We start from the raw sequence: 17916 nt of genomic DNA, 5'->3' as shown, positions 1-17916 counted from the left end.
AGTTCTAGCGTTCAAACGCCAGTGAGGGATCAGACACCTGCAAGTGCTGATAATAACTCCCTCAAGAAGGGTTTTCAACCTACCTCTATAGGAAATGAACCTGCAGCAACTAAGGTTAAAGAATATAAAGCCAAAATGCCTTATCCTCAGAAACTCCGCCAAGCGAAACAGGATAAACAGTTTGCCCGCTTTGCAGACTATCTCAGGACTCTTGAAATAAAGATTCTGTTTGCAGAGGCACTTGAGCAAATACCCTCTTATGATAAGTTCATGAAAGAGATCTTAAGTCATAAGAAGGATTGGAGAGAAACAAAAAAAGTTTTTCTCACTGAAGAATGCAGTGCAGTCATTCTAACAAGCTTACCAGAAAAGCTTAAGGATCCCGGAAGCTTTATGATACCATGCACATTAGAAGGTACTTTTACCAAGACAGCTCTTTGTGACCTTGGGGAAAGTATCAATCTAATCCCTGCATCCACTATCAGAAAGCTTGGCTTGACCGAAGAGGTCAAACCAACCCGGATATGTCTTCAACTTGCTGATGGCTCCATTAAATATCCATCAGGCATAATTAAGGACATGATTGTCAAGGTTGGGCCATTTGCCTTTTCCACTGACTTTGTAGTGCTGGAAATGGAGGAGCACAAGAGTGCAACTCTCATTCTAGGAAGACCTTTTCTAGCAACTGGATGAACCCTCATTGATGTCCAAAAAGGGGAAGTGACCTTAAAAGTCAATGAGGATGAGTTCAGGCTAAATGCTGTTGAGGCAATAAAGCATCCAGACACATCAAAAGACTGCATGAGTGTTGATGTTATTGACTCCCTGGTAGAGGAGATCAACATGGCTGAGAGTCTCGAATCAGAGCTAGAAGACATCTTTAAAGATGTGCAGCATGATCTGGAGGAATCAGAGGAAATAAAAGAGCCTCTGAAAATTCCTCAGGAAGAGGAGAAACCTCCTAAACCCGAGCTCAAACCACTACCACCATTCCTGAAATATGCATTTCTGGGAGAAGGTGATACTTTTCCGGTGATCATAAGCTCTGCTTTAAATCCACAGGAAGAGAAAGCATTACTTCAAGTGCTAAGGACACACAAGACAGCTCTTGGGTGGTCCATAAGTGATCTTAAGGGCATCAGCCCAGCAAGATGCATGCACAAGATCCTATTGGAGGACGATGCTAAGCCAGTGGTTCAACCACAAAGGCGGCTAAATCCAGCCATGAAGGAGGTGGTGCAAAAAGAGATCACCAAGTTACTGGAGACTGGGATTATTTATCCTATTTCTGATAGCCCCTGGGTGAGCCCTGTCCAAGTTGTCCCCAAGAAGGGAGGCATAACAGTGGTTCATAATGAAAAGAATGAACTGGTTCCTACAAGAACAGTTACAGGGTGGCGTATGTGTATTGATTACAGAAGGCTCAATACAACCACCAGGAAGGATCACTTTCCTTTATCGTTCATAGACCAGATGCTAGAGAGACTAGCAGGTCATGAATATTACTGCACTTTGGATGGCTATTCAGGTTACAACCAAATTGCAGTAGATCCTCAGGACCAAGAGAAAACAGCATTCACATGTCCCTCTGGAGTGTTTGCCTATAGAATTATGCGTTTTGGTCTGTGCAATGCACCTGCAACCTTTCAGAGGTGCATACTCTCTATCTACTCTGATTTGGTAGAGAAATTTCTGGAAGTCTTCATGGATGACTTTTCAGTATTTAGAGACTCATTCAGCTCCTGCCTTGACCATTTAGCACTTGTTCTAAAAAGATGCCAAGAGACCAACCTAGTCTTAAACTGGGAAAAATGTCACTTTATGGTGACTGAAGGAATTGTCCTTGGGCATAAAATTTCAAACAAAGGAATAGAGGTGGATCAAGCTAAAGTGGAAGTAATTGAAAAATTACCACCACCTGCCAATGTTAAAGCAATCAGAAGCTTTCTGGGGCATGTAGAATTCTATAGGAGGTTTATAAAGGATTTTTCAAAAATTACAAAACCTCTGAGCAATCTGCCAGCTGCTGACACACCATTTGTGTTTGACACAGAGTGTCTGCAGGCGTTTGAAACTCTGAAAGCTAAGCTGGTCACAGCACCAGTTATTTCTGCACCAGACTGGACATTACCATTCGAGCTAATGTGTGATGCCAGTGACCATGCCATTGGTGCAGTACTGGGACAGAGGCATAACAAGCTTCTGCATGTCATTAATTATGCTAGCCGTGTTTTAAATGATGCACAGAAAAATTACACAACCATAGAAAAAGAGCTGCTTGCAGTGGTTTATGCCATTGACAAGTTTAGATCATACTTAGTAGGATCAAAAGTGATTGTGTACACTGACCATGCTGCTCTTAAATATCTACTCACAAAGCAGGATTCAAAACCCAGGCTCATAAGATGGGTGTTGCTTCTGCAAGAGTTTGATATAGAAATAAGAGACAGAAAAGGGACAGAGAACCAGGTAGCTAATCACCTATCCCGGATAGAACTAGTAGCAGGGGCGCCCTCCCTCCTACTTGACGATATTTTTGGTGCGCTTGCCAAAAGAACAGATTCATCATTTTATATGGGGAGTGAATTCCGGTCATCAAGTTTTTTGGCGCCGTTGCCGGGGATTGGTTTGAATTTGACAATGATTAAATTGATGGGTAGCTAGATTAAGCACTTTTAATTACCTTGTTAATTACTTTAATTTCAGTTCTTTAATTTTCTTATTTTTTTCGGTTTGATCATTTCAGTTGTTCATTGTTTATACTTCCATTTTTTTACTGCTCTATTAACTATTTGATTAATTGCATCAGCCAAAGTAACCAACAGTTTTAACAGGAGTGATTCCTTTACTTGTCCTCTGTTGCTGTTTGTTGGATGTATGACAGGTAGAAGAGGAGAAACTTTATCCTCTTTTGATAGTGAACCTGAGAAGACCTTCCTTAGATTAAGGAGGGAAGCAAGAGGCAAAGGAATAGTTGGAGAGGAAGTAGTGGAGGAAGATCTGGGAGTTACTATGGAGAAAGAGGTGCATAACCATGTTGGAGAGGATGCTGACAATCATGTTGGGCAACAGAGGAGAGTTCTAGGCTCTTACATCAACCCAAATCCAGGAAACTGTGGCGGTAGCATTCTAAAGCCAACAATTCATGCTAACAACTTTGAGTTGAAGCCTCAACTCATCACACTTGTCCAGAATAATTGCTCATTTGGAAGGAGTGCCCAAGAAGACCCCAACCAACATCTGACTACATTCTTGAGAATTTGTTACACTGTAAAGTTAAATGGTGTACATCCTGACACCTACAAACTACTTTTGTTTCCCTTTTCTCTCACAGATAAGGCAGCAAAGTGGTTGGAAGTATTTCCCAATGATAGCTTGACAACTTGGGATGATGTTGTGAACAAATTTCTAGCAAGATTCTACCCTTCACAGAGAGTTAATAGATTAAGAGATGAGGTGCAAACCTTCAAACAGCAAGATGGTGAAACCCTTTATGAGGCCTGGGAGAGATTTAAAGACTTGACAAGGAAATTCCCTCCGGATATGTTCAATGAGTGGGTATAACTGCACATCTTCTATGAGAGGCTATCATATGAGTTAAAATAGGCAGTAGATCATTCTTCAGGGGGCTCACTTAACAAGAAGAAGACCATTTAAGAGACCATAGATGTCATAGAGATTGTAGCTAAAAATGAGTACTTCTATGCCTCAGAAAGAACTCAAAAGAGAGGAGTGATGGAGCTCAATTCTATGGATGCCTTGTTAGCTCAAAACAAGGTGATCACTGCACAACTAGCAGCCTTAACCAAGAAGATGGAGAAGAACCAAGTCTCAGCTATCCAAGCCCAAGCACCTCCACAAGAAAGAGATACACCAGAAGTTGAATGTGAATGAGAGCAAGCTAACTATGTGAACAATCCCTCTAGACCACCATATGATCCCAATGCCAAGACATACAACCCAGGTTGGAAGAACCACCCAAATTTTGGGTGAAAAAACCAACAAAACCACAGCCAAGATCACAAACCATACCAATCAAACCAATACAACAACCACAACCCCAACCATCAATTAGGCAACAACAGACCCTATCACAACTCACAAAATACACCCTACCACAACTCACAAAATGCATCATACCACTCCACCCAACAACCACACAATAACCACCATCAAGATACATCGTCCTCAACCATGCAACCATGTGATATCAGCAGCAATTTTACAAAATTGGAGGCTGCCATAGCACAACAAACAGGGACCGTTTCCACTATTTTGGAGAAACAAATGCAGGCTGATAGGAAGATAGATGCAAACCAAGAGGAGTTCAGATCCAACATAAGGAACCAAGGGGCAGCAATTTCAAAACTGGAAGAACAACTAGGGAGCTTGTCTAAACAAATACCAAAGCCTACGATGGGATGAGAAAATTCTTGTATAGTTTGGAGTCAATCAAAACTAGAATCAATTTGTTGGTAGCATAGTCCAAACCAACAATGAATTCTCACCATCAAATAATAAGTTCAGTACAAAATATAAACCGAGAGTAATTAAACCTCGGGTCATTCTCCCTATGAATGCAAATGAAATGTTACTTCCTTCGGTTGTGAAAAGGACAAAAGGGGGGTTTGTAATCGAACAACAAAAGATTAAAAGAACCAAGCAATAAAAGAACTAAGTAATGAGCAAAATTGGAAATTGATGCAAGCAAGGGTAAATAGAATCAAAACTAGTGAAAATGCAATTAAAGAGCCTTGACTTGGGAGTGAGGATCCAAGGAATCCTATCATTGGCATAACCACAACTATGGTAATTATCATGAGTCAATCTCGCCTAGTCAACCACAACCATCGAGGAGTAAGTCAAGGAAGCATGATTGACCTTAATCCATAAGTCCTAACAAACTTACCAAACTAGTTGATAAAAGGCTAGCGTCAATGGAAACAAGAGTCAACTAACTACCCAAGAATTACCACTAAATGTCGGACATTATGAGTCTAGTATCCTAGGAACTCAAACCACAAGCCAAGGTTGGAAAATCTACTCAAAATCTAGAGTTGGCATTTTCACAAACACCTTATGTGCATAAAAGTGAACCATGGAAATTTGCAAAGTAAATTGTAAACCTATAACCAACTATCAACAAAACCAAACATAAACAAGCAATCAAACATAAAGGAAGCATGAAATGTAAAATCCATTAATCAAAACTTCAAGAAACACAAAATTGCAATATGAACAAAGTAACTTGAACCAAGAGGAAATGAAAGTGAAAGTGCTTGAATTAAAGAAGAAATTGAGAGTACTTACAATTGAAGAAGTAAAATCCAGAATCAAAGCTTGCTATAAAATGCTACAATGAAAATTGATAAACCCTAGGAGAGCTATCTACTCTACACTACTCCTACTCCTAATTACTATGAAAACTATCTAAAAGTTGCTCCAATGCTTCCCCCCTTTGATAAGTGTTCAAGTCTTCTTTATATAGCACTCAAAAATAGCATTTCAGCCTTTCAAAAATGAGCCAAGGGCCTCCAAATTCGCACAGCACGTGTTTCATTAATGAATTCACGTGCAGAGACCTGTGCGGACGCACAGATGCGTGCGTCCACACACGCGGCTGAAAATCGACCTGTGCGTACGCACAGGTGTGTGCGTACGCACACATGGAAATTTTTGTCTGCGCGCGCGCACACAAGGCTGTGCACACGCACACTTTGCTGTGTGTGCTTTTCCTTGTTTTCTTCATGTTTTCTCCCTTGTACATGCTTTCTTCCACTTTTATCCTTCCATTCTTGCCTTCAAGGCCTGAAATCACTTACAAACCATATCACGGCATCGAATGGCACAAAGATGGGATTAAATTGCTCTATTAAAGCACAAAATTGCATGTTTTCGCATTTAAGATCAAACTAGGGATCAAACACAAAAGTATGCTATTTTGGTGCTTAAGTTTGATTTCATATGCTAAAATCCATTCAAAGTGAGTTGAAATATACCATCAGATATGGACTCATCAACTCCTCCACACTTAAACAATAGCATGTCCTCATGCTAAACCAATAAGGAGAATGAAAAAAGGGGTAATCAACTTATTAAATGCAACTACCTATATGCATGCAAGTATGCAAATACCATATATCTATCTATTTATCTATCTATAGTATCTATATAAAATTGGTGAAAACAAACAATCAAATTCCCAAGCAAGTATAGACAAGTAGGGCAGAGCAAGGAAATGATCCAATGCAATAAAAAATCTATAGAATTGATTCAACTCATCAAAGTGAAGCAACTTACAAGAATACATGATAAGAATTATGGAAACATAGAGTTGAGTAATTGAACCCTCATTAGGTGTGTATAAACTCTAATCACTCGGTGTTTAGGGTTTTAATCACTCAAGTCTTCTCTAATCATGCTTTCAAGGGATTGCTTTTCATCTAACAATCAACACAAGTGATGCATGAATGCAATTATCATGAGGACTTCATATGGTTGTAATGGGGTTAGGGTTAAGGTCGGATAGATATGGCTAAGTGGACTAAAATGGTTAAATCCTTGATTAGTGTATCCAACTCAACCCATATCAACCAAATCAAAATCAAAATACAATTCTAACCTTCCATCATTTCTTTTCCACAAACACTCATGTATGGCTTATCATTCATATCACATATGCATTTCTTGTTGATTTTCTTTCACTTAGGGGGTAACTTTCATCCCCTTTTTATGATGATGATGATTTTTTTTTAAGTGAGAATTGCATATGGTTAAGTAGTTCATACAAGAATTTTTCCATTTTCCAAAGTTTTCAATGAGATACCCAAATTAAACATTTTCATTCCCTACCATTGTTTCCCAAAAGATTTCCCCTTACTTACATGAAACACACTTCTTTAACCTAAGCTAATCAAGGATGCAATCCAAGGTAAATCATGGTTTTTCGCTTAAGGTTGTGATGTGCTAATATCAAGAACAATAGGGTAAATAAAGCTCAAAATGGGTGAACAATGGTAGATGCAAGGGTAAGGCTATATGGGTAAAGTACGCTTTTATCAAAGATGGCCTCAATCATGCTCAATGCAATTCAATACATCAACCAATGGAAATAAAGAATTAAGCAAAACCAAGATTACAATCATAGAAGAGATATATCACACAATGAACAAAGTTAGTGGTTAAAAGGTGTAACCACTCGATATAAGCCCAAAACTCACAAGATATTTGTTCTTTACTCTTCTATGTTCCAAAATAAAATCATTCAAGCAAGTTTGAAAATAGTTTTCTCAATCAATTCAATAGAATACCCTTGAAACAAAATTCTTAAAAATTTGTTTTTTTTTTCACCAAAATTATTCCCTATATGTATGTATGATGTGATGGATGCAAAAATTTCTCAAAATTTCCTAGTTCTTTTCCTAATTTTCAACAAGAAAAAAGTAACATGAACAATTAGGATCAAGATAACCAGGCATAAGCTATTCACATCATTCAATCACAATCCATAATTATACTATATACCAGCAATATAAGTAATGCAATATGTACGTCTATACTAGAATGAAAGTGCAATACTAGATGTAACTAGAAGCAACTAATATATATATATACCCAAGTACTAAACAGCAGTGCATAAGTCAAAGTACTATAAATATCCACAAAAAGCATAATAAAAACTCAAAATAAACTAAATAGAAGTGTTCAAGAAAGAATATTTACACCCAAAATTAGAAGATCCTCCCCCACACTTAAGTCATGCACTGTCCTCAGTGCTAAAGGAACCAATTGGGAGAGGTCAACTGTGAGAAGGTGATCGGTGATGATGATGACGGTGATATACAATCAGCTCTCGGGATGTCACTGGCGCAGCCTCAGCTCTCGGCTGATCAAGTGTCGGGTCATGTCTCTCAACTACCATCTCTACTCGCTGCTCAAGTCCAGCTGCCTGCTCAACGATGCTGGGCTGCTCGACTGTGGGCTCCTCAACCATATACTCTGTAAGCTCCTCAACTTTCTACTCCTCAACTCGATGCTCCTCAGCTACGACCTCCTCAATTACTACCACCTCAATCGTAGTCTCTGCCAGTCTCCGGTCTGGGTTGTCGACGACCTGGCCAGCTTCAGCTACTGGCTCCTCCGATATAGGCTCCTCGGCCTCTGGCTCTGGTGTATCAGGAGGAGGTGGCCTAGGATCTCTACCCTCAAACTTCACCACTATCCACTAGAAGCGACGAGCGTTGCGGCACTCATAACGGTGCACGGCCTGAAGGATATCTCGACATAACTCATATGGTGTCTGAGGTCGAGGTATGGGTGCAGGAGCTGTGGGAGGTGCTGATGGTTCTGCTGTGGCTGATAAAGGCTCAAAGGTCTTCCTCTTCTTCTGGGGTGGCCCGTCATAATCTTTCCATGGCAGATACGGCTGCTTACTGATGTAGACAGACGTCCGTTCTGTTGGGCGTCTCTCTACACCAGATAAGGCTACTAATCTGGTAATCAATGATGGAAAGGGAACGTTAAATTTTAGTTGTTGGTTCACCTTCATCATTGACTCTCTGATAAGGGGAAGAACAGAGATCCTCTTCCCCTCCAGAATGGCCCATAGTATCACTGCCACACGAATCCTGATATGCGTGGCATGCGTGCTCGGAAGGATATAATTGACAATGATTTGCTACCAGATCCTTGCCTCTGGGTTGAGGTACGTGCACGCAATGCTCGGGGGGACAGGCTGCTCTCCCTTGCTATATTCCCACTTAGCATCAGGTTGGCCAATCTTTTTTAGGACCGCATCCAAAGAAATCTTTCCCGTGGTGACGTCCGTCATTATTTTAGTGTAAGCGTCCCTAGCCGGAGGAATATGTGGAATGTCCAAGAGGGCCTCTAAAGTAATATTAGAGGTGTCCAAGGTGACACCTCTTAAAAAGAAAGTTTGGGCATCCCTCTTGAGGAGATTGGCGTAAAATTACCTGGTGTTCATTTACTTCCACCGGGTCAGATTTTATGAATCCCCAATGATAAAAATTGATTTTGTTTAGAATGGCATCTGCATACTTCTCAGGCAGGTTTAGCTTCCTCTCATAATGAAAGGCACACTTTTCTAGTTTCTTATATTGTTCTTGGGCGTCGGAGTTGATGAAAGTGTCCGGATGGTCACTTAGCGGCACGGGAGGAGGAGGGCGAGCCAAGGGGTTGGCTTTCTCCTTTCCCTTGCGACGCATCTGATGACTGCGCATCATGTACCCTGTTTCTTATATCAAAGGATCATAAAAAGAGCATAATCTCATTGAATCAATGCAATTTCATGAACCAAATGATATATATTATGGTACATTACTTTGAAATGGGTTTGTGCTGAATTTCAGGTGAAAAGAGCAACAAAAAGGGAAGGAAAACAACAAATAAGGATGGGCGTGTGAAGCTGGGCGTGCCACTTGAAACTCAGGGTATGGCACGCCAAGCTTTTGAACCAACTTTCAACAATGGGCGTGCCACTTGAAGCTCTGGGCGTGGCACGCTAGGCCAACATTCCAGCAAAGAAGGTTGAAGAATTTTACATGGGCGTGCCACTTGGAGCTCTAGGCGTGGCACGCCAAGTTATGAAGCCAAGATCTCAAAGAGGGCGTGCCACTTGGTGTTTTGGGTGTGGCACACTAGGCTTAAGTTCTAGAGGAGTGATTTTGAGCCCCACTATGGGCGTGGCACGCCAAGCATTGGGCGTGGCACGCCGGGGCATATGCCAGCCTGACCTCCTCTCATTCAAATGAAGATATCTTGAGCTACACAACTCCAAATGAGGTGATTCCAGTGCCATTAGAAAGTGGACATCCAGGGATTTCCAACCATATATAACATTTCATGATGGACACTGGAATTGAGGAAGATATTGACCCCGAAAACACAGGGAGCAAAACACATCACTGCAGAGTTACCAGCCTGACCTCTTCATCTTCAAAGGAACATAACTTGAGTTGTAGAGGTCTAAATAATGTGATCGTGGTGGCGTTGGAAATCTGACATCAAGAGCTTTCCAACAATATATAACACTCTAGGGTGGACGTTAAAAATGAAGGTAAAAAGGCCATTATTCCAGCGTTGCAAAATCTGGGCGTGCCACTTGACATCGAAGGCGTGGCACGCCAGCCCTGTTTTCATAATGGGCGTGGCATGCCAAGTTCTAGGTGTGGCACGCCAGTTCTAATGGCCAAAGAGGAGATTTTGGTGAATCATTGAAGGCATGGCACGCCAGTTTTGGGCGTGGCACGCTAGCTTCACAACATATGGGGCGTGGCACGCCGGGCTACCTGACAAACTGACCTATTCACCTTCAAATGGGCATAACTTGAGCTACAGAGGTCCAAATGAGTTGATTCCAAAGCGTTTGAAAGATAACATCTACGACTTTCCAAAAATATATAATACTTCATAGTGGACATTCAATTTGAGGCCCAAACAACTCCATCAATTCAGCATTGCAAAGTGGGTCATACTCCAAAGAGCAAAATCAAGTGGGAGTGGCACTTGAAACCACACGCCAACTTCTTCCTGCAGCCCCAACCTTCAATCAAGCCCACTCCAATCTCATTCAAGCTACAATTTTCAACCAATCAAGGCCACAAGAAGCATCTAGAATAGTTTATTTTCATTTCATTGTAATTTGCTTTTAATTTCATTTAAGTTTGTAATTAGAGAGCCTATATAAAGGCCTTAGTTTCATAGAATGAGTCATGGCTGGATTGGGGGAAGTCTTCAGACCCTCTCTATTCACCATCAGTTTCTTTTCTTTTCTTTCTTACTTTTGTAAATATCTTTTAGTAATGAATTACTAACTCTTTCCATTGGGAAAGAGAGCTCTATTGTTTTTCAATGGATTGATTATTTTTATTCTTCTTCTTCTCTTCATCTCTCTTTGATTTACTAGAAAGAATTTCGTTCTTCATGATAGCATTCAATTATCTTGGAAAAGAGATTGAATGTAATTGGGTTTTATGGGAACCTTGGAAGAGGAAACATAAAACCATGCTTGAAATTCTTTCTCACACTTGAATAGGATTTGGGTTTTGGTGTTTGGATCTGGTGACATATAATCCTCCCTCTACTTGGACCTAGAAAAGTGTGTGGTATAATCAAGGAACAAGCTTCATCTCTTCTCATGAGAAATTAGACCAAGGAATTAGCTATTGATCAAGAATTGAGAGATTGAGTCACCAAGGAATTGGGGCTCAATCAATCATGATTGCCAAGAGGTCAATGAGTTGCATGATTGAAGATGAGATGAAATCAATTAATCCAGAGAATGCAATATCTCTTGATCCCAATGCTTATTTTATCTTTCTTTCTTTTATTTACTTTATGGTTTTTTATATTTTTTGCACTTTACATTTCTAGCACTTTACTTTCTAGCACTTTACTTTCTTGTACTTTACTTTCCTTGCCATTACTTTCTTGTACTTTATTGCTTTCCTTTACTTTTATGTCATTTACATTTCCTGTTGATTATCTTTCCTTAATGAATAGTCTAACTAGGATAATCAATTAACTATTGTTTGCCTTAGTCCGTTAATCTCTGTGGATACGATCCCACTCCATTGTGGGTTATTACTTGATGATATTTGGTGCGCTTGCCAAAGAACGGATTCACCATCTTTATATGGGGTGTGAATTCGGCTCATCACCATCTTGAAGAAGACAAAAACGGAATACAACTTGATGACAAGTCATCTTAGCCTAGTTTCACTAGCCTTTTTCTTTTGTTTTCAATTGAATTATGCACTTTCTTGAGCCATAAGCAAGCCAATTGGGTAGATTTTCATGCTTCCTTTGATTTAATCAACCATGTATGAATTCATGCTATTTCATGAGGTTTTATGCTATAATTGTCACATATTATGAAAGAATGAATATCTCATGATTTTGAGCATAGCTTTGATGTGTTTGGTTGATTAATGATAGGTGAAGAAAGCTTGGAGAAAGGTTGAAGCAAGAAGGAATGGCTAGGAGGAAGAGAGGACAAAAAGTTTGAGCAAAAGTTTGCCTCAAACTTTAGCTCAAACTTTTGGATTAATTGAAAACGAACCAGGGAGCAAAAAGCTTGACCAAAAGTTTGCCTCAAACTTTTGGGCAAACTTTTGGGCGAAAAGCTGGAGCAAAAGTTAGCCTCAAACTTTTGTGCAAACTTTTGGGCAAAAAGCTGGAGCAAAAGTTAGCCTCAAACTTTTTGGCAAACTTTTGGCATCACAAAAGAACACCCTGGAGAGCAAAAGTTTGCGCCAACGTTAGCCTCAAACTTTTTGGCTAACGTTGGCGCATGAACAACACACCCTGGAGAGCAAAAGTTTGCGCCAACGTTAGCCTCTAACTTTTTGGCTAACGTTGGCGCCATGAGTGTGCAAGGGGAGGCCAACGTTGGAGCAAAAGTTTGACCCCTAACTTTTGCCCCAACGTTGGTATCAGCAAAGAAGGGTGGCTGATGTGCAAAGTTGGAGTAAAAGTTAGCCTCAAGCTTTTACTCAAACTTTTACTCAAGCTTTAATGATTCTAAACCCAGTTCAATTCGGTTCTTCTCCAAACTCCAAGAGCAATCAACCAAGGCCTCTATCAACCCAATTCCATCAAGAGCAAAGGCCCAATTGAAGGCTTGAAGACCATTTGAAGAAAGTGTATAAATAGCATAGGATTTAAGTTTTTCGAGGAGCTTTCCCTTTTAGTTTTCATAGAGAGTTTTCGGAGAGCTTTTGGTGTTGAGTAAATTTTAATTTCTAAGTCTCGGGGAAGGAGAATTGAATTCCCTTCCTCTTAGTTTTCTTGCTTTCAATTTCAATTACAATTGTCTTGGATCTTGGGTTGGAGAATTGAAGGAATTCTGTTTCAATCTCATCCTAAGATATCTCTGTTTCATTTTACTGCACAATTGAATTTCCATTTCTATTAATTGCTTCTGTTTCTACTCTTTCTGCACTTTACATTTCCTTAATTTCTTTGCAATTGCTCTTGTTGGATCTAGGAAGGTATTGAGATCTAGACTTGGTTATCTAGTCTCTTGAATCCTGAGATCTGAATTCTCATTTTACTTTCTCTGTTTAATACTTTTCATGCTCATTTACAATTCTGTTTTTAGATCCGGTTCAATCCAAGTCTTCTTCTATTTCTCTGTTTGTTTCAATTTAACTTTTCCTTGTTTAATTTCTGCAAATCCAATCCCCAATTCCCTTTACAATTCAAGCCATTTACATTTCTTGCACTTTAAGATTCTGCAATTTACATTTCTTGCGTTCTAAGTTTCTGCCATTTAATTTCTTGTTCTTTAAGATTCAGCACTTTAAATTTCAGTCCTCTTTACTTTCATGCAATTTACCCATTCCCTTTACTTTCCATGCCATTTAAATTTTGTTAATCACAAATCTCTCAACCAAATCTTGATTCGCTTGACTAAATCAACCACTAAACTAAAATTGCTCAATCCTTCAATCCCTGTGGGATCGACCTCACTCCCGTGAGTTATTATTACTTGATGCGACCCGGTGCACTTGCCGGTTAGATTTGGGTGTTTTGGAGAAATTTGTTTTTCCACAAAAATATCCCATCACAACTCAGGGAACAGATAAAATCACAGAAAGAGGAAGGATATAATCAAACAATTCAATTAAGAGCCAATCAGATAAACAAATGCAATCAGGAAAAAACATATGTAAATAGTAGAATGTTCCAAAGAGAATGCATTTTCCCAAAATTAAGCAACCTAAGTGACTAATCAATGATTAAACAACAGTTGAAATCATAGATAGGACTTAGGTGCATGATGTATGTAAATTGGATGGAGAGAACTTGATTGTCGCCATTGTACCTTAAAGGTTGAAAAATTTTGTAAAAATTGGCACAATGGGTACAAATCAGATTCAGAGTGAAAGTCTATGCATATTCGTGCTTAAAAGATAAGAAGTGACCACATATACACAATCTCTTGTCCAAAGCAATTCTTGATTGAAAAACAAGTTTCCATTGCTCAAAAACTTAAAGGAACAAGTTGTTATGTACATGGCTTTGATGTTAAACACTCATGAATAAGCCTTTGATCAATTCACATAGAAAGCAATGCATGCACTGCTGCTAATGACACCAAATAGATTTCACAATTGGAAGTTTAAAGTGGGTTTGGCATTTAAGCAAAAGGGAATGAGCAGTATGTACATGTTGCAGCAATTTAGCATGCTATGCACTTGCAAAATGCATCAAACAGAATAAGTTTCATCTTGCAATGGCAGTTTGATGTGTAAGTACGAATAATCAAATAAGTGCTCAGCTAACAGTACATTTAGCGAAATGTAACATGCATAGGAACAATGGACACCAACAGAAGAGACAGGGCTATAAATTGCTGGTTCAAAAAGGTGTTCAATCAGAAATGCAGAGTGCACAAACAATTCCATCTCAGGTAGCAGTTATATTTAACAGAATGTGTTGCACAAGCATGAAGTAAGAATGCAGAATGGCAAGAAAACCAAAAACTATGGTGACCAATCATAGAAAGTTAGTCAAAAATCCCATTCAAGCATTTCAATAAGCATAGAATGTGCAAAATTCAGCAGCAGCAAGCATAGCTCAATATACATGGCAGCAGTAAGCGTTCAAGTAAGAACAGTAACATCATCCAGTCTAGAGAACAAATCAAAAAGACTCAGCCAGCATCACATAGATTCAATCCAGAAAACAGAAGTAATCTATCCTAATACCACCTCGTAACTAGAATAGAAACTAAAAGCAGAATTAAAAAGAGGCAGTAAAGTAAAGCAGAAAAGAAATGGAACAGGAGGAAGGGGAAACTACGCTCGAACCTGCAATGCTTGAGAGAGAAGAGGATGAAGGTAGGTGAGGCCGAGATAGAGAGAGGCGCGGTGGCACAGGGGTCCGCCGCTGCTGGTGGCTACTCGTCGGCACCGAAGAGGCACGGCCTAGGGCTAGCGTAGGCGCAGAGTACAGAGACAGGGAAGAGAAAGAGAGACAGTGAGGGAATGAAGAAGAGAGAAGAAAAAGGAAAGAGAGAAATAGAGGGGTGAGCGACGGCGTTGGTGGTCGCCGGCGGCACTGGGGTGCGACGGAGGTGGATGGAGGGAAGTGGTGGCGTGAAGAGGAGGGGCGAGTGGTAAGGTTGGGGAGTAGGAGAGTTTCAGAGAAGAGGGGAAGAAATGGGTACGGGGGAAAACTGAAACGCAACATTCCCTCTCTTTTCGAATTAACGTTCGAAAATTGACCTGTGCGGACACACGAGGTCATGTGCGGACGCACGAGGTCGTGTGCGGACGCACACAGGGAGGAAGAAGGGGTGTGTGCGCGCACAAAGTTGTGAGAGCGCTGGGAGCAGGAGGTGAAACGCAACCTGTGTGGGTGCACACCTAGTGTTGGGTTGGGTGCATACGCACAGCTTGTACGTGCACTGCGACCAGGGGGTGTTGGTCAAGCTGTGCGGGCGCACAGAGGGATGCGCTCACACACGGGGGGTTTTTTTTTTGAAAGGGACGTGTGCGGCCACTCGCATGGTGTGCGGACGCATAGGAGGGAAAAGAAGGAGGTGTGCACACGCACAAGCTGTGCGCGTGCTGCAAACAGAGGGAGCTTTTGGGGGTGTGCGTGCGCACATCACTGTGCGGACGCACAGGGGTGGGAAAACAGGGGATCTGTGCAGACGCACAAGTCTGTGCGGACACACAGGTCTCTGTTCCTGCAACAAAATTTTGGCTCTAAGGCACCAAAATTGACATTCCAAGCAGGTTTTCAAGCCCCAAAGCATCACAAAACTCCCAAAAACACCTTATTTTACTAAAACTACTCAACAAACATCAAAATAAAACAACCAACAAAGAAAACTAACCAATTATTCATGGAACAAAAGCTAAAAGAGAGAAGGTTAGAAGGATATTACCATGGTGGGGTGTCTCCCACCTAGCACTTTGGTTTATAGTCCTAAGTTGGACTTGGTGAGGAGATCCTTGTTAGGGCGGCTTATGCTTCCACTTCTCCTTGAATCTCCAACCAAGTTTGCTATTGATTTGACCTCCGAGGTCCCAATTAAGTTGTAGCAAACTTATAAGAGACCTCAAGCTAGTAACGAGGATCCTTAAGTATTGATTCTTGAAATTAATGCCTGGATCCCATACTTGAGTTCCTCTATCACCGTTGACATGCTTGTGCACTCCCCAGAACCCACTAAAGTGACTCTTGCACCAAAATTGAGCTCCAAATGTTGGATTGGCTCCGTTAATGAACTTCCCATTCTTTAGCCAATCAACATTCTTCTTTTCACCATCCACTACTCCAAGAAGGTTCCAAACTTGATTATCCCTTTCCAAAACGGCATATTGATGCGGGTCTAAGAAGCTTATTGGAGAAGTCTTCACTTCTTGGCAAATAGAATCTTTTTTAACCTCTTTTGAATCTTCTTCACCATCACTCAAGTCAAAGATCGGAGGTTGTGTGAAATCCACATCAACATCTCCTTCCAAATCTAACGATAGAGGTTCATGAAGGTCATAGAAGGAATTACCCAAGTTGGACAAAAAATCTTGAATGATGGAATCCTCTTGATCAATTCCTACCAATTCTTCATTTATCTCCTTTTGCACTTCATGTTGTGACTTGGTGTCTTTGATGAGCGGATAATTTATACGCTTTTTGGCATTGTTTTTACATACTTTTTAGTATGTTTTAGTCACTTTACATTATATTTTTATTAGTTTTTATTCAAAAATTACATTTCTGGACTTTACTATGTGTTTGTGTGTTTTCTGTAATTTCAGGTATTTTCTGGCTGAAATTGAGGGACCTAAGCAAAAATCTGATTCAGAGGCTGAAAAAGGACTGCAGATGTTGTTGGATTCTGACCTCCCTGCACTAGAAGTGGATTTTCTGGAGCTACAGAAGCCCAATTAGCGCACTCTCAATTGTGTTGGAAAGTAGACATCCTGGGATTTCTAGCAATATATAATAGTTCATACTTGGCCCGAGTTTTGATAACGCAAACTGGCGTTTAACGCCAACTTTCTACCCTTTTCTGGCGTTAAACGCCAAAACTGGCATAAAAGCTAGAGTTAAACGCCCAAACTGGCACCAAAGCTGGCGTTTAACTCCAAGAAAAGTCTCTACAAGTGAAAGCTTCAATGCTCAGCCCAAGCACACACCAAGTAGACCCCGGAAGTGGATTTCTGCACTATCTATCTTAGCTTACTCATTTTCTGTAAACCTAGGTTACTGGTTCATTATAAAAACCACTTTTAGTGATTCATTTTGTACCTCATGGCATTTTACATCAGAATTTGTATTTTCTACGGCATGAGTCTCTAAACCCCATGGTTGGGGGTGAGGAGCTCTGCTGTGTCTCGATGAATTAATGCAATTACTACTATTTTCCATTCAATCATGCTTGTTTCTATTCTAAGATATTCACTCGCACTTCAACCTGATGAATGTGATGATCCGTGACACTCATCATCATTCTCACCTATGAATGTGTGCCTCACAACCACCTCCGTTCTATCTGCAATAGCTTGAGTGCATATTTCTTGGGTTTCTAATCTAAGATTAGAACCTTCGTGGTATAGGCTAGAATTATTAGCGGCCATTCCTGAGATCCGGAAAGTTTAAACCTTGTCTATGGTATTCCGAGTAGGATCTGCGAAGGGATAACTGTGACGAGCACCAAACTCGCGAGTGTTGGGCGTAGTGACAGATGCAAAAGGATCAATGGATCCTATTCCAACATGAGTGAGAACCGACAGATGATTATCCGTGAAGTGACAGCGCATTTGGACCATTTTCACTGAGAGGATGGATGGTAGCCATTGACAACGGTGATCACCAACATATAGCTTGCCATGGAAGGAGCCTTGCGTGCGTGAAGAAGAAGACAGTAAGAAAGCAGAG

General features: G+C 40.5%; 1 non-coding gene across 1 annotated transcript; it reads right to left on the bottom strand.

Annotated features, from left to right (window-relative positions):
• Nucleotides 1-3441: 3441 nt before the first annotated feature.
• Nucleotides 3442-3548, bottom strand: LOC148544717 (small nucleolar RNA R71). Its single transcript, XR_015901867.1, has one exon. It is a non-coding gene; the product is annotated as a small nucleolar RNA R71 (small nucleolar RNA).
• Between the last annotated feature and the right edge of the window lie 14368 nt (nt 3549-17916).

The sequence above is a fragment of the Arachis ipaensis genome, chromosome B9 (genome assembly GCF_059453495.1).
Source record: "Arachis ipaensis isolate K30076 ecotype BB chromosome B9, ASM5945349v1, whole genome shotgun sequence".
Classification (NCBI taxonomy): domain Eukaryota; kingdom Viridiplantae; phylum Streptophyta; class Magnoliopsida; order Fabales; family Fabaceae; genus Arachis; species Arachis ipaensis.
This window is presented reverse-complemented; position numbering and strand designations above follow the sequence as displayed.